Raw genomic sequence first — 16,564 nt, 5'->3', positions numbered from 1 at the left:
AAACCTCTTGGACTTTAACCTGGTGTTGTAAGACTTCGTACTGGTAAAACTGCCCTTTGGGTAATATGTGGCAATTCCTGAAATGAAAGGAAGAAAGTCGTAACCAAAAAGCATTGCCACGATTGCTGACTCTATTCGTATAATAACAGAAATTGTATTTATGTAGTGCCTTTGGTGTGACAAAAAATATCCCAAGGCGCTTCATTGGACGCAACCCATACCCCTTCATGACCTTTTTGTTCTAATTGTCTTAGTTTAAATATTGGGACGTTTGGTGCCTCAAAAAAATGTCAGTGTGTTTTTTATTTAAATGGACGCTGGGGCCAGGCAGGAATAGCGGCACAGAAAGACATTGCAGAGCTTAGATGGTGATGCATAATTTGCGAAATGTCAGAATGGATGACTGAGCGAAGTGGGATAACTGCAGGAAGAGGGCAGAACTGAAATACTTGGCATCTGACAACAGATAGACCTCTGGGGAAAATAATTATTGGTTAGATTTCAGACAGCTGACGGATAGTTTTGAGGGTAAATTGCAAAACGTTTATGAATTATTTCCAATTTTTCTGTCTGCATAAATGTGATTCTTCGGTTTATAATGGCAGTGGGCCCAAGAAACAAAATGTTGCTGTAAGAGTTTGGATGACGTTTGTGACATTCTTGTTTGTGAATTGTATCCTTTTTAAAAAAAAAAATTTAGAGTACCCAATCCATTTGTTTTTCAATTAAGGGGCAATTTAGCGTGCCCAATTCACCTACCTGCACATCTTTGGGTTGTTGGGATGAGACTCACGCAGACACTAGGAGAATGTGTAAACTCCACAAGGCCAGTGACCCGGGTCCTTGATTGAACCCAGGTCCTCGGCGGTGTGATGCAGCAGTGCTAACCACTCCATCACCTCGCTGCCCTATGAGTTGAGAGCTGATTAGAAAATAGAATTTCAGAAAGCTAGAGAAACCAGAGATTGTTCAAAAGAAACAATTCTAGTGCATTCAGGCATAAAAAGATGATTTAATCTGCTTCAAAGGACAGACGAGGGAGTTGGGGGTTATTGGGGACCAGGAACGAAAGTGGGGTTGAGACCACAACCAGATTAGCCATGGTCTTATCGAATGACGGAGCAGGCTTGAAGGGTCAATTGGTCTATTCCTACTCCTAAGTCCTAAGCTGCTATGTAAAACAAAGCTACAGATGGATTTTTAAAAGGTTTGGGATCTGCACCTCTGCCAAAGTGGTAGTTGCGATCTGGATCGGAGGTAGGCGCATGCACAATGTAGCACCGTCAGCCTCCACGCTAGTGCGTCGCTATGCTCCTTAACCACGTGAATGATGGCGACTCGGTGAGGGATCATCTGCCTGCCACTAATGATGCCAATTATTGTTAACTAAGAGACAATAAGACTCAGCTGTGGAAACATAGCCTGCAGCTCCATTTTTTTCTCTTTTTAGGTCATGACCAGATATATAAGCCCATTCAATCCTGCCATCTTCCTGCACTTGACAATGGTTGTTCTTGCAACTGGCATGTTCTTCATTGCATGGTTCTTTGTATGTGAGGTAACATTTGCCAAATACACAAGGGATATCTACAAAGAGCTGCTGATTTCCCTCATGGTTTCTCTTTTTATTGGATTTGGAGTACTTTTCCTCTTCCTATGGGTTCGAATCTACGTAATGAGGGCAGCTGGGAGTGTGCGGGGAAGAAATATGAGGCATCATTCCATCAGGAAGTGCTGTTTCCACACCACTGTAATGTACATATATCACCAGATCTTCGAGAAGCAGCAGCTCTTCAAAAGACGCTGAGTAGGACCTGGACTTTGTACAGAATATGTTCTTATCAAAACCAAAGATAAAAACTTTTTTTTAAAAAAAGGATCTGTTCCCATGTTGACTGAATTCTAGTCAATAATGAGGTGGGAATAAAAGTTTTTTCCGACTTTTCAGGTGGCACTGCCCTCCTCGTTGTTGGAGGGGGTGCTATTGGTGATGGGGCTGGAGGAGGTCATCTCGGCAATCTATGGGAGGATTTTGGGGGAGGATATGGCATCTCTGGAGGGGGTTAAGGCCAAGTGAGAGGAGGAGTTGGGGATGGCGCTGGAGCAGGGGCTGTGGTGTGATGTATTGCGGAGGGCGAATGCCTCAATCTCACGCATGAGGCTGTGGTTTTTACAGCTAAAGTTAGTGTATAGGGCGAATCTGCCGAAGTCAAGGATGCGCCGGGGGGTGGGGGGGTCAGTTATTTAGTTATTTGTGTGGGAGCGACCCAGCCAATCACATACATATTATGTTATACATGTTATGGTCCTGCCCGAAGTTGGAGACATTTTGGAGGTCGTTCTTCACCATGTGTGCACTTATATTCATAGAAGGAGGCCATTCCACCCATCGAATCTGCACTGATCCTCTGAAAGAGCACTCCACCCAAGCCCACTTCCCCGCCCTATCTCTATAACTCCTTTACCTAGCCTACACATCCCTGGACACTATGGGACAATTTAGCATGGCCAATCCACCAAACGTGCACATCTTTGGAGTGTGGGAGGAAACCGGAGCACCCGGAGGAAACCCACACAGACACGGGGAGAATGTGCAAATTCCACTCAGACAGTGACCCGAGGCCAGAATTGAACCCGGGTCCCTGGCTCTGTGAGACAGCAGTGCTAACCAATGTGCCACCGTGCCGCCCTGCGTATGCTTCTTAGTTTTTATGAATTCTAGATGTTTTGTGCAAACAAATTTAGATTTGGATTCTCAGGTTGTCCTAAAGAGTTTTTGTACTCCCTATATAGAAGCACTTGTACTGTTCTTGAGCCTAACATAGTATGAAGTTTGTGAGCTATTCTCCCTTTCATTCCCTCTGAGTAAATTCCTGGTTTCCACATGCTGATTATAACACAAGAAAGGTCAATAATTCAATTGGGCATACGGGGCATGGAATCATCGAATCCTCCAGATGGAAGCCATTCAGCCCAGCTTGCCTGTGCTGTCTCTTTGCAAGAGCTGCCCAATTGGTTTCACTCCCCTGCTGAACAGAAACATGAAACATCAGCATATGTAGCTCATTGTTTTATACCAGCACCCTGTTTCTGAATTACTGATGGGATAATTTGAAGGTGGATTGCAATCTAAAAACAGAAATTTTGTATTAACACATTCTCAGTTTTTTCTATGCGGATCTGACACACTTCAATCTAGAAAAATGTCCACATCTCTAATTTTGTTAATACTCCTGTAGGATATTTGCAATGTTATTCTAGGTTCAAATTAACTTTCCGCCACAGTTTTTGCTTGCTTTAATTCATTGAAAAAATAACATCATGTTAAGTTTTTAAGAAGAGATATTCTCCAGCTATATGGCAAATGATTGGGAAATAATGGAACTGCTCCAAAGTCAATAGCTAATTTTCTCTAACGGTGGCCGATCACCAAGTTAAACAACTCTGACATATACTCAGAAATTTAGCACAACCACAGACTACGGAAATGTTTAAAAGGAGTGCTGCTGGAGTGCTGACAACTTCCTAGAAGTACTGTAATGCTACAAACAAAATAAGCATGATGCCATAGTGCCTGCAGATTACAGTACACTGGTAATAATAGTGCCCGTGTCAATTTGCTCACATGTTTATGGCCATTAATGAGCATCTCAGGACCAGTAATGGTTGTAAATGCTGGTCAAAATGATGCAACTGGTAAATTTTAAATGATCACATTTACAGAAAACTCACTTGATTTTTGTTCTGCTGTACCATTGATTAGCTTTCTGAAAATGTCTGCAAGTGTGCCTTCAAACTGTGAAGACAGTAGGATAAAAAGAAATGAAATGACTATTTGCTGTTTGACAGTTTTTTTTCTTTTAATGTTGTAAAAAACAGTGTTAACAAACCATGGACGGTTTATTGTAAGAAGTTTTTGTTCAGTCATTCATCTTGCCCAAAAAGTCATTGCACTTGAACTACTTTCATTTCAATGTAAAGTTCTTTGTTCTGTATTGTAATCACAGAAGAAATTGGTATTTCATTGCCGTGCATGAACATACAATGTGCAGTGTGTTCCTGAACAACAACATTTTAGCCCAGATCTTCCGTTCTCTTGAATGGTCGTACCCCAGTAGATGCGCTGGGGTCCCCTCGGACGTCTCCACGCACTGACTACACGAGAATTGTCCAGGAAGCTTCAACTTCCATTGGGCAATTCTCCTGAGTCTGTAACCCTCCGAAACTACGATTTAGTTACTTAGCAGAATAGTTACCCAGAAAAAGTTAGAAGGATTAAAAATAGTTCCAACTCCTGAGCAACTATAGTTCTAATCCCCACTGGGAGTCCTGACTACTCCGACTGCACCCCCGACCTCCCTGACCACATGGCTACCCTCATCTGGAGCTCCAATCTAAGATAATTAAAAAAGAGCAGAATAGCAATGCAAAGGTGGTTGCTACACCATGGAAGATTACTCGGTCCATTAAGTTGAAAGGACATCATAAACTGCAAAAGTAAAATTTGATTAATTTACCAACGTTTCAGCCTAAGGTTACCAGGTAAATTACACCTCAGCCTCTGATTTATCTACAATAATACAAAAATCACTTTTATTTCTTTGTTTCTTCTTGTAGTGTCATGGTAATACTTGGCTATTTCTATTTGTCATGTCTTTTGGCAAAACATGTTGGATAGGCACATGGAGCACACCAGAATGACGGGGAATGGGATAGCTTGATCTTGGTTTCGGACAAAGCACGGCACAACATTGAGGGCCGAAGGGCCTGTTCTGTGCTGTACTGTTCTATGTTCTATGTTGTACCCTCTGATTGATTAGAAGTGATATTCAGGTTTGTTTTGTTGGCTATTAGAGGAGATACTGCACTGTATCATGATAGAGTCACTATATATATCACTATATATAGGAATCATGCACTTGGTTTACACGAGTTCTGTCCTGGGAGAATGAAAAACTCTTTTAATATTGTCAGGTGTATCTGCCAGGTGATGTTATATACCTTCAAGTTCTATTGCACTATCAAACTTATGATCTGTTGACTAGATTGTTTCCCTTCTCCCCTTCCTTTTCTGAAGGGGTTGACCATTTGTTGAGGCACGCACTGTGGGTGGTGGTCACCATCTACTGCTTCACTGGAGTGATCATTCCTATCTGATCTAAAAGTATCAGCAGATTTTCAATTATGATTGCCAACTCAGCATCGACTGATGCTGTCCATGCACAATCAGAAATTAGCCCTAACCATCAGGCTTTTTCCCCTTCCAACCTCTCTAACTGAGGTACAATGAAGCTAACTGTTAGTACGCACACTGCTGCCCGGGCTAACAAAGTACAGACCAGGAATGAAACCGCGGTTGTTCTGTGCCTTAGTAGCCGTGTGATTATGTATTTACCAACCAAATCTTTGCATAAGCTTAATTGTGTAAACTCCATTCATGATTTTAAAATTGTGCATTTAGTAAAAATTCAACACATTAACTCTAAATTATTTCTTGACTTTATGTTCAAGACTTTTTGTACCCAAATTGACACTTCAAATAGCTAATGTGTATAGGATTGTACTGTTATCCTACAAAAACACAGCTGAAAGGATTATTAACTATGAACAGTGTAGTCACATTTTTATGCATGTTTATTAGAAGCTCTGATCGTGAAAATGAATAACTGTTGGCTGGTACCAAAAGTTTCACAGTAATACTGAGGGTCTACTTACTTCAGAAATATTGTGAGAATCTTGGCAATGTTGCTGTGCCCTTTAAGTCTTTAGGTAACCTTTCCACTCTGGCATACAATGTGCTATAATGGCGTGCAGTCTTTATTTCTTCCCACTAATGTCTAAAACGTGAATAAATAATAGATGAGTTGTGTCTGCAAAAAAACAATTATGATCCAGACTCTCTCTTTTTGCAGTGAAGTCGCATGGTTTCAGTAGGATCGTCCTTTTACAATTTTCCCAAATTTGTATGCATGTTGACATTGCACAGGCACTCGGCACTGGGCCAGCAGCAGTTGGGCCAGCAGCAGTAGCCCCTGCAATGCCTTGTAAGACCTGAAAATGAATGGGTTTTTAAATGATTTTTGTACAGTTTAAGGATAAAATTTTAAATGTGCCAAATTTGCTTGTTCAATTATAAACTACTTGCAACCTTCACAGTAGTTCACTAAGTCCAGCTGAGTCTTCCTGCAGAGGAAGGTGGGTATGCTAAATCCAGCATTTTTCTTTCTAATTAAATCAGTTCTTTAAAAAAAAACATTTATTGTACCCAATTCATTTTTTCCAATTAAGGAACAATTTAGCGTGGTCAATCCACCTCGCCTGCACATCTTTGGGTTGTGGGAGCGAAACCCAAGCAAACACTGGGAGAATGTGCAAACTCCACACGGACAGTCACCCAGAGCCGGGGTCGAACGTGTGACCTCGGCACCATGAGATAGCAGTGCTAACTACTGCGCCACCGTGCTGCCCCTAATTAAATCAATTCTAAACCAGTAATGTGTTTGCACCTATATTATAAATGCGAGTTTTATTGCTGGCTTCTTGTTGCACTTCTAAGTTAACACACATATATTACATGCAGAAAAATCTACATTATACTTCATCTTCAGTAACGTTCAGGCAGTTTTCCTGTGTGTGTGTTTTTCCCCAATGTTCCTTGCCTCTGATACTATCACTCTAATCAATTAATATATGTTCCCATTTCATTTCCTGCATTTACTGAACACCATCCTCATACAATGCAGTCTTTCACCGTATCCACCATTCCAATTAAAATGATGTTTCCTTTAAACTTGCGATGCTTTCGCAAATATTTGAAAGATTATGTAATTCTTTTAATTAACAAGATCAACAGTCAGTTTCTCCACCTTCCCCTTCTCCCTTCCCCCATTTGTTAAAAACCTAATCCCATATTTTGGAAATGGTGACTGCAGTTTATGATTCTGTATGTTTGAAACCCGACTCAATGTAGCATGGTGTAGAATTGGCAAGGAATGACCTGCAATCAATTAAAATGTGGTCTGATTTTTACTCAAATAAAATCTCCCTAGCTATGATTTTAGACACACACAGCAATAACATTTTCTTAATATTTAACAGTTTCTGTTAGAAAACTGATACTCTCATGAGGCTGTGATTAAAGGAACCGCCCCAGAAGAAGTAAACATTAAATTAAAAGTGAAGTTATAATAGTTTGCTTATAATATTAAACAGATGTGCCCTTTTTTGAGATCGTATTTCTTATTCCATGCTCTGCTGTGCACTATTTCAGGGACAGCTACAAATTTTTTGACAATTAGAAAGACTTAAAAGCCTCTATTCACAATTTCCTTGATTCTGAAGTTACTCTGTCAAAAACATTTTAAACAACTGTCCGGAAAATGGAAAAACATTGAAGTTTGGAACTAATAGCATCAGGGTCAAGCTCAACTCAACACTTCACTGCTTTGTGTAGGTTACACTGACACTCTGGCATTATAATGTACCTGTGATTTGCAGGCTACTCATTTTTTCCAGTTATCTTGAGTCCTGTTCTGTTTGACACTTAAGACAGGAAGGAAAATCTAAGGGGTGAACTTTAAAGGAAAATATATATAGACCATCAGTTCTTTTAACATCTGAAACAAGACCACATCCATTCCAAATTTGCATCCCTTTGCTTTCAGTATGGCTGTATCCAAACAACATCCTGTTTGTGCTTCTGTGAGGTTACCACACCATTGAAAAGTGGCTGATTAATGGTGACATTTTAGTGTCTTATTTTAGGGATTGTATCTTTTTCCAGTGTAAAATAATTATGTAAGCCCTTCCTCACTAATATTCACCCTTTCTCTTTTTGAAGTCCTGTTTCATGTTGGAATGCAGTTCAGTGGGCACTCATGGCCCATCTTGTCCAGTGTTACGATCTCCATAGATCAAGAAGAAAGTCATTCTTCTTACCAAAAGAAAGTAATTCCACGATGCTGATGAAAAGAAAACTGCTGGACAAGATTTCACTTTTTAAACTATTACTGCAACAAACAAGCAAAGTCAACATAATTCAAACATTAACTTAACACATTAAGAATATTTTTAAAAAGGGTAATTTTCGTTTTTACTAGTCAATCCAACAGAGAAACATCATATGTGATTACAAGCATTCACATTACTTGCGGCACAAATGTCGGACCCATCTCAATCTTTTCAGCTTAGCCTCAGCTTTATAGGATTTCTCAAATCTGATCGTTTTGGCTCTTGAGTTGCATTCACCAGCAGCCTTATTCCATTTGATATCCCCAGACATGGTTAACCCCCAAAAGAATATGAACTCTTTTCCCCCCCCTTCCCTCTCTCCCTCCCGGGCTACAACAACGCTGATGGCAAAGAATCCTTAGGGATTCTCCTTCTCTGACTCCTTTAAATGGTCTGGTGTTCACTGGCACCACTTCAGTAGTAGCAATGTGTATTTTCCAACCCATAGTCCCTTGCTCTTCCTGTATTCAGTGTTCTGTCCTTCCAAACTGTATTAACAGACTGTAACACCGTCTCTGTTGTATTCTCAAGAAACTGCTTCAGAATCTGTTTTTTGAAGCCTGCTAAACAGAAATCTGTTCAATTCCGTGATGGATATCCAGTTTGTGATTCAAGTTTAATACCTTCGATGTAATCTTTAATTCTGGGAAGATGAAAGTTTAACTGTAGAAAATAGGATAATTGCAATTAAAGTAGCTTGTAGTCTATTATCCTTAAAAGGTTCAGGCCATGTTGATTTAAGGGATTAACAATTGGAAAATAAGATCCTAAAGCAGCAGGTGGGCTTACTTGGCTGAAGTATGATGTTCATACTTGCAATGATATTCAGTCCAGGGTTAAAGTAGTTTAAAAGCATGAAGTGAACCCCAAAAGGCTACATTGTCATGGAGATGGGTGGAGCTTAATTTTCAATTAGTCTGAGTGTTCTACAGCAGGAGAAAAGGATACAAAAAAGATCCTGCCATTTGCAATCTCCATGCAGCTGGGGGCTCCGGGAAATCCTGGGGAGCTGAGAAGCTGGTGGAAGGTTGCTGGTTCTGCACTGGAGGCAGGGCTTGGAGAAGCCATGTGTGCAATTTAAGCTTGGTGCAGCTGAGCAACTAGAATTTGGAGAAGCTTAGTGAAGTTAGCGTTTTGAGATAGAGTTGGAAGTGTGTCAATAATTCGAGGCAGGCGTGCAGCTTTGTGAATTCTGTAGAATGCAGTTTCTGGAGAAAAGAATGAACCATCGGGAAGTGTGCAGTCATTGAGGCAGTCAGAATTGGAACAGCTTTGGAGATAATGCAGAAGCTAGATCTTCGAAGGTGAAGAGTTTAACTCGCTTCTGAGAGAGAGACAGACTTTTACTGAGATTTTGTGACTCTGCGGTCGCTGTGATCTGGGTGGGCTGCTAAGAAATCCATGGTATCTGTCTCAGTTGCATCTGCCATTTAATGTGCAGTTGCATCTGCCATTTAATGTGCAGTGTAGTTTGACCACAGTTTGCCTGCTAATTCATATTTATCTCCTGTTCATTCTGAATGTAAGAGCATAAGATTACATATATTGTAGATTGTTTAACTCTGCTGACTTTGTATAGTAAAGTTTTGTTGTTTGTTTTAAAAACTGTGGAATCTTGCAGCTTTATTCTCTTGGCCCTGTATTCTCTTATGTTTTTTAAAATTGCTTTCTCAACTTGTCCTGCCACTTTCAGTAATTTGTGCACATATATGGCCAGATCTCTGTTCCTGCATTCTCTGTGGAATTGTACCCTTGGTCTATATCAACTCTCCAGTTCTAACCAAAAGTAGTCTTGCCCTTTATTATTTTAGAGAAGAAGGAGGGTGCTATAACTATCCTCTCTGCCAGTGACATCTCATTAATGAATGAATCAAGCTAATTGTATCACAAATTGCTGACTCTGTGTGACTGACTAACTTTGTGCACATTGGGAATAAAACCTAGACTGTATAGCTTTGTACTATACTGTGGTACCCTTACTCACCCAGACGCAGGGGCACCATGGAGGAATATTTCCAGCAGAAAATACTCTCCTTAACTTTCCTAAACTTTTTAAGATCTTTTAGTTCCCTGGTTTTTCAACTGTGACATACTTCCACTTGAGTTTAATTGCTGGCACTGTCAATTGTAGATGCCCAATGCATTGATTTTATTTCCACTTAGTTGGTCTGGTGATGGCACTCTTTCTCTTTGTGGTAATGGGCATATGTTCAAGCTCTGCTTCAAGACTTTACTGGGCTAACAACGCAATACTGGGGAGTGTGTCATTGTCAGAACTGTCAGGGTTCCATGGCTGAAAAGTTTTGGAAACTACACGATAGACCAAAGCCATTGTCTTTGGCTGTTTGCTAGCCTGATTCCTTCCGTGTCCCTAGCAACTGCCTTAGTCTGAACCAGACTGTTCACAACCTTAGATCTATATTTCCACCTTGTCGGGAAGACTCTGTGGATCTTTAAAAATGGGCAGGATCCAGATGTGGAAGTTCTGCCCCCATTTCTGACACCCCATTTTTGCCAGCAGCGGGAAGGAGAATTGAGAAAAAAGGATGTAGCTGTCAGTGTTTTTAAGAAAACAAAACAATTATCGGCTTAAGTGCTTTGATTGACAAGGTATCTAGTGGGAGCATCTCGACAACAAGGATTCCCACATCAGACTCCTATTTATTGACTACAGCTCCGCCTTCAACACCATAATCCCAGCCAAGCTCATATCAAAGCTCCAAAACCTAGGACTTGGCTCCTCATTCTAGACTTACTGACCCATAGACCACAATCAGTAAGAGTAAACAACAACACCTTCTCCACAATAGTCCTCAATACCAGGGCCCCGCAAGGATGCATACTTAGCCCCCTACTATGCTCCCTGCACACACACGACTGCGTGACAACATTTGGTTCCAACTCCATCTTCAAGTTTGCTGATGATACAACCATAATGGGCTGGAGCTTGAATAATGACGAGTCAGAATACAGGAGGGAGATAGAGAACCTAGTGGAGTGGTGCAGAGATAACAATCTATCCCTCAATGCCAGCAAAACTAAAGAGCTGATCATTGACTTCAGGAAGCAAAGTACTGTACACACCCCTGTCAGCATCAACGGGGCCGAGGTGGAGATGGTTAGCTGCTTCAAATTCCTAGGCGTACACATCTCCAAAAATCTGTCCTGGTCCACCCACGTCGACGCTACCACCAAGAAAGCACAACAGTGACTATACTTCCTTCTGAAACTAAGGAAATTCGGCATGTCCACATTAACACTTACCAACTTTTACAGATACACCATAGAAAGCATCCTATCTGGCTGCATCATCGCCTGGTATGGCAACTGCTCGGCCCAAGACCACAAGAAACTTCAGAGAGTCGTGAACACAGCCCAGTCCATCACACAAACCTGCCTCTCATCCATTGACTCCACCTATACCTCCCGCTGCCTGGGGAAAGCGGGCAGCATAATCAAAGACCCCTCCCACCCATCTTACTCACTCTTTCAACTTCTTCCGTCGGGCAGCAGATACAAAAGTCTGAGAACAGGCACGAACAGACTCAAAAACAGCTTCTTCCCTGCTGTTACCAGACTCCTAAACGACCCTCTTATGGACTGACCTGATTAACACTACACCCCTGTATGCTTCACCCATGCCGGTGTTTATGTAGTTACAATGTGTACCTTGTGTTGCCCTATTATGTATTTTCTTTTCTTTTCATGTACTTAATGATCTGTTGAGCTGCTCGCAGAAAAATACTTTTCACTGTACCTCGATACACGTGATAATAAACAAATCCAAATCTGACGCTTGATCTTACACTGGGTTGTCTGGTTTCACTGGGTCCCTGCGGCTAGGCGGTAGGGGTTGCCCCCAGTTTCCCCCTTCTGTGTCTTGGTGTGGTTGTGGGGTTCCTCCCCTTGCTTATCTGTAGTCTTCTTTCTGCTGGGGGACGGTGGTGAGGAGGTCCAACTCCCCACCTTGGTCTTCAAGTCTTTGAGATAGGGTGGGTCTGCTTGTTACCCCGGTTTCGCCCCTTGCAGGGGAGCCTGTGCTTCCTCCAGTAAATGGCCTTCCTGCTCATGCCTTCACTGTTCACCTCTCTGGGCGGCTATCCATATCCCTCCCTTCCCCTTTCCTCCTCCCTCCCCCACCTCCCGTAGACATTCAGAAGCAGAACATCATATCTGCACGTCACAGTAGATCAGTCTGTCATGCAACTACCTGTGCTACCTGTTGGAATGAGATTTGGAGCTCAACATTGGGGCAAGCGTTGCACCGGCTGTGGAGGAGAGGGAAATACCTTGCAGTATGCTATTGTGCATAATCTTCGGCTATAGTTGGCAGCAACAAAAGTGTGCTTTCCCTTTAAGAGGGGTAGGCTGTTAGAATGTACATTATTGATGCTCTCCATTGAGTGAACTGCCAATGAATAAGCTGGAAACCCACCTATTTTCATTCATTGGAGGACTGCTTTGAACCCTTCCTTGTAATGGTCTGCATGCCTGGAACACAGTGCCGATTCTGCACTCAAATGTGTTTATGCCAATATCTACCCCAATAATCCTTTGAGGAGAGCTCACTGTGTGTTTCTTTAAGAAAACTTTTTTCTCTTTGTTTCCCTCACCTTTTCCGATTCTTTGCCCCCTCCCAATCATTCCAGGACAAACAGAATGAGCAAGGGACAGGTGTAATTTCCTTTGACTTTATGCAAATATTACTTTGCTGCTGGTTGGATTGTGAAAGCAGTGAAAATGGCATGGATTCACTTGCTCTCTGGTCTTCTGTGCACTCTCTTTGATTGCACTGCTATGAAAGGCTCATAATGGATAAAGATAAATTGGAGGGAGAGTTTAGCTTAGATTACTCTTCTGCAGCTAGTGGCATTTAGGATGAAATTGGTGCAGGCTGGATTGGGACATAGCCCTGAGAGACCACAGGAAAAAGAGAAAATTGCATCTCAGCCTTTTGGCTAAGTTCAAGTATCAGATCAAGTCTAAAATGAGGTGCAATGCTTTTTCTTGCCAGCTTGTATCTTATATGTCTCTCTTGTGAAGACCATGAACTGGATTCAATTTGAATTGATTTTTGGAGCAGGCAATGAGATGGATTAAAGACTTGCCCTGTGCACTCTGCGCATCGGCTTTGTAACTTTAAGAATGGAGTAAATTTTTTTCTAAATTGAGTGCTGTTGTATCCCAGTTTAGACATGGGGTGAAGTTGTTTGCCTTGCAGAAATTCTGTATTGTGTATCATACTCCGATGCCATGACTGCGAGATTCTCAGTCTGCTCACACTCTACTGAACATTTTGCTATGAATTTCAGTGTGTGCATGCAGCAAACTGAAAGTTAAAATTGTAGCAGCGCTGTTAATTCAATGGGAAAATCTCTATGTAGATGCTGAGATGTAACACCTTACTGATCACTTCAGTATCGTCTGTCATCAGTTATACGAAACAAGACAAAACCACTTCAGGCACAACTTTTAAGACCATTTTTATTTCAAAATTGTTTTTGGACATTTGCAATCTTCATTTCTCATTGTTTGCTTTTTTCATTAAGTATGCTCTTTTAATTAGCATAAATACCTCTTTTAATTAGCATAAATTCAATGTTTACAGAAGAGCTCTGAAAGATTATTCATTTGATGGCAAATTTGAAGACAGCAACAAAATGAAAAATGGGGGAAGAGGTTGCTGATTATTTAATGTTGTTTATGTGAGAAAGCTTCTAATTATAGTGTTTGACAGCAAAATTAAATCTGTACCTTTTTTGAGTTGAATGACTTATTACGCAGAACATTACACCGGACAAATTCATGGATTCATTGGGAAGAACTGTCTTAATTTAGCAGAGCTCCTGGTTCATAATGAGATAGGACGTAGCAGTTGCTACCCAAACTGTCCATTGACTCTGGTGTTGTGGCTGGAAGGATAGGATACATAAAGCAAAACATCAATTTATGGCTTAGATTGAATGGGATGCAACACTTCAGAAGGTTTACCAAATGAAAACATCCATACAGATGCTTGGAAGGCAAGAAAATAAAGTATGCTAGGAATATTTTATACTGAATGGCCACAAATGTTATTTTTGCAGTTTTTTTTTCTCCAAAAATATTCTCGGTTACATGTGCACTTTTTGTGCATATTTAAACTAATGGAAGAAATAAAGTTATAGGTATAGAGTATTCAATAATTTCCATGTGTATATAAGCTATCCCGCAGAGTATAGACAATGTATTTCCATAGGAATACCTGACTGAAGTGCGCACAAATTATCTGAGTTGGCTTAACAAACTTTGCTCCACTGCACAGTATTTGGTTTCTGTTGGAATGCAGCCTCTTGTACTTTGCATGCAATCTAGTGCATAGGATATACATAGCCCATTTAAAGAGTAAATAGAATTTTGAGCTTTTAAGGATGTATATGATAAATCGTTGGGTTCACAGAGCTCCCTCACAACAGTGACTACATTAAAAAAACTTCATTGACTATGAAGTGCTTTGGAGCATCCTGAGGTCACAAGAAGTACTGTATAGATGCAAGTCTTTTAACACATTGCCCAGTGCATGTCTGAGAGGCTTGCGCCATGCATGATCAGGCAAAAGAAACATCAGTCTGTGGACTTCTCAGAAATATCCCAGATTTCCTCATCTCGAATCATACAATCCCTACAGTGCAGAAGGAGGCCATTCAGCCCAATGAGTCTGCACCGACCCTGCGAAAGACCGCCCTACCTAAGCCCAATCCCTCTCCCTTTCCCCATAACCGCACCTAACCTTTTGGACACTTAGGGGCAATTTAGCATGGCCAGTCCATCTAACCTGCACATCTTTAGTCTGTTCTTAGTTAATTTACCTCATGGGATTACCATTTGTTGCTCCATTGTTGGGAAATATGTGTGTACTGATGTTGGATGAGGACACAATTGGTCTTGGTTAAAATGTCCTGCACGCTCAATAGCTTGTCAGTAACACTGCCGCGTACTTGAGGAACTGGGAGACCACCTGGTTTCTATGCCACTGAATGCCAGTGAGCAAGTCATTACTTTCAGGAGAGCAAGGGATAAAACGGAGGAGAAGGAAAAACTACCAGAATCCCAGGCAATATTTTAGCAGCAATAATAAACCATTGTGTAAACATTGCAATTTAGAATGCATAGACAATTCTTATTGGTCTATGATATCTGGATTCAGGTAAGTCGCATGTGCCATTTAGAATGCGAGAGATGCACCATCCATACCAGGTAAAAGAAACGTCAGTGTCTGGATTTCTCAGAAATGATTTTCATGTAATACTACCATTCATTTTGGTTTGTGATTGGAATATCACCAAATTTCAGACCTTCTCTACACATGCAACTTCTCTCCACTGGCTGCCAGTCCCAATGGTACTGCACCCTGACATAAGCCAGTGCTTTCAAGAGAAAATTGGGATGATGGAGGAAGTGATGTTGATTCTTAATACAGCATGGCATATCCAAGGTTATGTTCACCATTGATATTTAAGTACAATGTCATTTGCATCTAATCCTGTGGTGGTGGCATAGACTTTAGTAACTAATGGCTAGCCAGCTGTGGCTCTGATCTTCACTGGGACCTGTAAGGGTAGAGCTGTTACTGGGATCTAGGAAATTTCCCAATCTTCCCTTGATAATCCTATAAACCAGTGCCCTCTGCATTCTGCTGATCCAATCTGGACAAGCAGTGGAAACTTGCCAATTCCCTCTAGGTCAGATGAATAATTGTACCCAGCTAAATTCCAACTGAACCCCTACACTCACTAAGGGATTTATAAACTATTGTTTCTTATCTATTTCAGTTAGAACCATAAAATTCTTACAGTGCAGAAGGAGGCCATTTAGCTCATCGAGCCTGTACTGACCCTCTGAAAGAGCACCCTACCCCCCCTCCCCCGTCCTATCACCATAACCCCATCTAATCTGCACATCTTTGGATACTTGTGGCAATTTAGCATGGCCAATCCAACTGACCTGCACATCGTTCGACTATGGGAGGAAACCGGAGCACCCAGAGGAACCCCATGCAGATACGGGGAGAACGTGAAAATGCTACACAGTCACCCAAGGTCAGAAATAACATTTTGTCCCGGTTACAATCTGAATTTCCCTAAACGTGCTGTAAAGAAGTGTGATAACACCAGATTTGAGCAGGATTAATTTTTAAAAATAAAAGTTTTATTTCCTTTGCAGGATTCTGATCCTGTGTTAAGAGTTGTTTCCAAAGAAGTGTACAGGTTGATGAAAAAACTGTTGTTTTGGCCAGTGGCCCCATTGGTCTCCAATTATTACAATAAAAATGCATTAAATCTGAGCCTGTGGAAGAGGAAAAGAGAGTTGACAGCCTACATTTCCTGAGATGAGTTATATTGCAGATAAAAATAATAAATGTATGAGGCATCAGAGCTACTAATTTCACATATATTATCGGCGCTACTGCTTAGATGACCAACACTTTCTAGTTTAGTCTTGAAAGACCTTTGAATTTGGCCTCCTTTTAAATGAAGTGGCATTTTTTCATGACCCCCCCCCCCCCCCCCACCCC

The 16,564-nt window shown here is 41.3% G+C and overlaps 1 protein-coding gene and 1 pseudogene across 1 annotated transcript in view; both read left to right on the top strand.

Annotated features, from left to right (window-relative positions):
• stx18 (syntaxin 18) overlaps nucleotides 1–16,564 on the top strand; it is a 179,974-nt gene that overhangs the window by 12,522 nt on the left and 150,888 nt on the right. The window lies entirely within an intron of this gene.
• LOC140408209 (dolichyl-diphosphooligosaccharide--protein glycosyltransferase subunit TMEM258 pseudogene) lies at nucleotides 1,454–1,807 on the top strand (annotated as a pseudogene).

This window comes from Scyliorhinus torazame, chromosome 3 (assembly GCF_047496885.1).
Source record: "Scyliorhinus torazame isolate Kashiwa2021f chromosome 3, sScyTor2.1, whole genome shotgun sequence".
NCBI lineage: Eukaryota > Metazoa > Chordata > Chondrichthyes > Carcharhiniformes > Scyliorhinidae > Scyliorhinus > Scyliorhinus torazame.
Note: the sequence above shows the minus strand (reverse complement) of the source record. Positions and strands in the feature narration are given on the sequence as shown.